The sequence below is a fragment of the Chlorocebus sabaeus genome, chromosome 11, assembly GCF_047675955.1.
Source record: "Chlorocebus sabaeus isolate Y175 chromosome 11, mChlSab1.0.hap1, whole genome shotgun sequence".
Classification (NCBI taxonomy): Eukaryota; Metazoa; Chordata; class Mammalia; order Primates; family Cercopithecidae; genus Chlorocebus; species Chlorocebus sabaeus.
The window spans coordinates 46074359-46078853 of NC_132914.1; the positions used below are offsets into that span (position 1 = coordinate 46074359).

Below are 4495 nucleotides of genomic sequence, written 5' to 3' on the forward strand. Positions count from 1 at the left end.
CGGAGCTTGCAGTGAGCTGAGATCCGGCCACTGTACTCCAGCCTGGGCAACAGAGCGAGACTCCGTCTCAAAAAAAAAAAATGTATAATGGTCCAATAAGAAGACATATATGATAATCTCAGTAAATGCTGAAAATCTGCTTTACAAAAATCAATGTCTATTTTGATAGTATCTCCTTAAATCTAAAAAATGGATATCTATAACATAGTAAAAAATTGTCTATAAACTGATATCTAATATTATACCTAACAGTGAATTACCAGAAGCATTTTTATTAAAGTCAGGAACAAAACAAGGATGCCTATTCAAACTATCATTCTTTTGCTATGATTATGAAATGACTGGCTTGTGTTAAAAATATTTTGTTCTATTCAGGCCCATATAATTAATATATTAAGAAATTAGATGACAATATAGATTCCAGAGAAGTGGAATCTATATAAAAGAATCACGTATTAGTTTTATAACTAAAACTACAATAACTCAAGAACTTAATGGGCTGGGCATGGTGGTTTATGCGTGTATTCCAGCAGTTTGGGAGTCTGAGGTGGGAAGATCGCTTGAGGCCAGGAGTTCAAGGCCAGCCTGAGCAACATAGTGACATCCTATCTCTCTCAAAAAAAGTTAACAATTGGCTGGATGTGATGTTACATGCCTGTAGTCCTAGCTGCTCAGGTGGCTCAGGCCGAAGGATTGCTCATGCCACTGAACTCCAGCCTGGGCAACAGAGTGAGACCCTGTCTCGCAAAGAAAACAATATAAAAGAATGTAATGGATGTGTATAACAGCATATTAAACATAAAAGAAAGAGGTTCGATGAGGATGGGTTAGAAGAAAATATCCAGACTGAACTGAGGAAAACAGGACAGAAGATACAGAGAAGAATATAAAATATATGAGGGAATGGTGAGAACACATAATGTACAAATAATTGGAACCACAGAAGCAGAGGTAGGAGAGAATTAGGCAGATGCAGTATTCCAAGATAATTCTCTCAAACTGACAAAAGTTACCATCAAGCTAAGATTCAGGAATAGCTCCAAGCTCCAAGTTCCAAACAGGATATATACAAAGAATCTCAAACCAAGATACATCATAGTGAAAGAGGTGACAAAGAAAAATAATAAAAGCAGCAAGAAAGAAAAGATGTATTACCTTTTAGGTAGCAGTAATATTGAAAGTAATACTATCCAGAGGAAAATAAGTCATGTATGAAAAAGACATTTGCACATGCATGTTTGTTTATAACAATACAATTCGCAATTGCAAAAATAGGGAACCCGCCTAAATGTCCATTAACCAACGAGTGGATAAAAAATGTGATATATATAGATATATATATATACACCATGGACTACTACTCAGCCACAAAAAGGAAAAAATAATGGCATTCACAGCAGCCTCGATGGAGCTGGAGACCATTATTCTAAGAGAAGTAACTCGGAAATGGAAAATCAAATATTGTATTTTCTCACTTACAAGTCAGAGCTAAACTATGAGGATACAAAAGCATAAGAATACTATAATGGATTTTGAGGACTTGAGAGGAAGGGTGGAAAGGGGGGTGAGACATAAAAAACTACATACCAGGTACAGTGTACACTGCTCTGGTGATGGGTGCACCAAAATCTAGTAAACTACCACTAAAGAACTTATCCATGTAACCAAAAACCACCTGTTCCCCAAAACGATGGAAATAAAATTTTTTAAAAACCTCTAACTTCTCAATGAAACAATGGAAGTTAAAAGAAAAGGTATGTGAGCTTCAAAAATTCAGGAAGAAAATAACTGGCAAGAATTCTATAGCCAGTAAAAATATTCTTTAAAAACAAAGGTTAAATCAAGACAACTTTTAGACTACAAATGAGAGAATTTATCATCAGCAGATTTAATGAGAGTCCTTCAGGAAAAAGGACAATGATTCAGTTTGGAAGAAGAAAAACAAGAAGGAATGAAGATCAATAAGAAAACTGTAAATATGTGGGTAAATCCAAACTAATATTGACTGTTGTGATGGCTGATTTTATGTATCAACTTGGTGGTTGAGAAGATGCCCAGATAGCTGATAAAACATTATTTCTGACTGTGTATATAAGGGTGTTTCTGGACGAGATTAGTATTGGAATCAGTAGACTGAGTAAAGACAACCGTCCTCACCAATATGGGTGAGCATCATCCAATCTGTTGAGGGCCTCAGTAGAACAAAAAGGTGGAGGAGGAACAAATTTGTTTCTGTTAGAACAGGGACATCTGTCTCTCCTGCCACTAGACCTCAGGGATTGTGGTTCTCAAGGCCTTTGGACTTGGATTGGAACTCATGATACCAACTCCCCTGGTTCTCAGGCCTTTGAACTTGAACTCAATTACATGACCAGCTTTCCTGATTCTCCAGCTTGTAGACAGCAGATTGTGGGGCTTCTTGGCTTTCCTGTAATAAATCTCCACACACACACACACATTTGCACATATATAAGAATATATATATCTATATATATCTATATATATAATACAGTTGTATTAGAATATATATCTATATATATCTCTATATATATATATCTCTCTCTATATATATATATATCTCTATATAGATCTATATAGATATATATTCTAATACAACTGTATTAAACAAGAATAACATCTTGCATGTTTGATGTGTGTGTGTGTGTATGTGTATGTATATATGTGTGTGTGTGTGTGTATATATATATATTAGCTTTTTCTTTGCGGAATCCCCATGGCGGCTGGGACCCTGTATACCTATCCTGAAAACTGGAGGACCTTCAAGGCTCTCATCCCTGCTCAGTACAGCGGAGCTCAGGTCCACGTGCTCTCCGCACCACCCCACTTCCATTTTGACCAAACCAACCGCACCCCTGAATTTCTCCGCAAATTTCCTGCCAGCAAGGTTCTGGGTAAGGATGGATTCTGTGTGTTTGAGAGCAGCACCATTGCCTACTATGTGAGCAATTAGGCGCTGCGGGGAAGTACTCCAGAGGCAGCAGCCCAGGTGGTGCAGTGGGTGAGCTTTGCTGATTCCGATATAGTGCCCCCAGCCAGTACCTGGGTATTCCCCACCTTGGGCATCATGCACCACAATAAACAGGCCACTGAGAATGCAAAGGAGGAAGTGAGGCGAATTCTGGGGCTGCTGGATGCTCACTTGAAGACGAGGACTTTTCTGGTGGGCAAACGAGTGACATTGGCTGACATCACAGTTGTCTGCACCCTGTTGTGTCTCTATAAGCAGGTCCTAGAGCCTTCTTTCCGCCAGGCCTTTCCCAATACCAACCGCTGGTTCCTCACCTGTATTAATCAACCCCACTTCCGGGCTGTCTTGGGGGAAGTGAAGCTGTGTGAGAAGATGGCCCAGTTTGATGCTAAAAAGTTTGCAGAGACTCAGCCTAAAAAAGATACACCGCAGAAAGAGAAGGGTTCACAGGAAGAGAAGCAGAAGCCCCAGGCTGAGCGTAAGGAGGAGAAAAAGGCGGCTGCCCCTGCTCCTGAGGAGGAGATGGATGAATATAAGCAGGCGCTGGCTGCTGAGCCCAAGGCCAAGGACCCCTTCGCTCACTTGCCCAAGAGTACCTTTGTGTTGGATGAATTTAAACGCAAGTACTCCAATGAGCACACACTCTCTGTGGCACTGCCATATTTCTGGGAGCACTTTGATAAGGACAGCTGGTCCCTGTGGTACTCAGAGTATCGCTTCCCTGAAGAACTCACTCAGACCTTCATGAGCTGCAATCTCATCACTGGAATGTTCCAGTGACTGGACAAGCTGAGGAAGAATGCCTTCGCCAATGTCATCCTCTTTGGAACCAACAATAGCAGCTCCATTTCTAGAGTCTGGGTCTTCCGAGGCCAGGAGCTTGCCTTTCCGCTGAGTCCAGATTGGCAGGTGGACTATGAGTCATACACATGGCGGAAACTGGATCCTGCAGCGAGGAGACCCAGATGCTGGTTCGAGAGTACTTTTTCTGGGAGGGGGCCTTCCAGCATGTGGGCAAAGTCTTCAATCAGGGCAAGATCTTCAAGTGAACATCTCTTGCCATTGCCTAGCTGCCTGCACCTGCCCTTCAGGGAGATGGGGGTCATTAAAGGAAAATGAACATTGAAAAAAAAAGAAATATATATATATAGATTTTAAATACATATATTCTATATAGAGAGAATTTAATATATTTTTAATATTTATTATTTTAAGATGCAATATTTTAATTTAAAAATACATTTAACATATATTTAAATATATTATTGAAATATATGAAATTATATATTCTCTCTATATATTAAATACATAAATAGATATAGATATATAATTTAAATATATGCCAGCCATAACACAAAAGGCTGGAAGGAGAAATGGAGTTAAACATTTGTAAGGTCCTTGCACTTTGGAAGTTAGCAAGAGTATGACTTTATATTAGGCTACAATAAGACATGCTGTAAGCTCTAGAAGCACCAGTAAAAACAGTGGAAAAAGTGTATTTACTAA

At 39.4% G+C, this 4495-nt stretch overlaps 1 pseudogene; it reads left to right on the forward strand.

Moving 5' to 3' along the window:
* Window positions 1-2733: 2733 nt before the first annotated feature.
* Window positions 2734-4127, forward strand: LOC103238230 (elongation factor 1-gamma-like; annotated as a pseudogene).
* The last annotated feature ends 368 nt before the right edge of the window (window positions 4128-4495 follow it).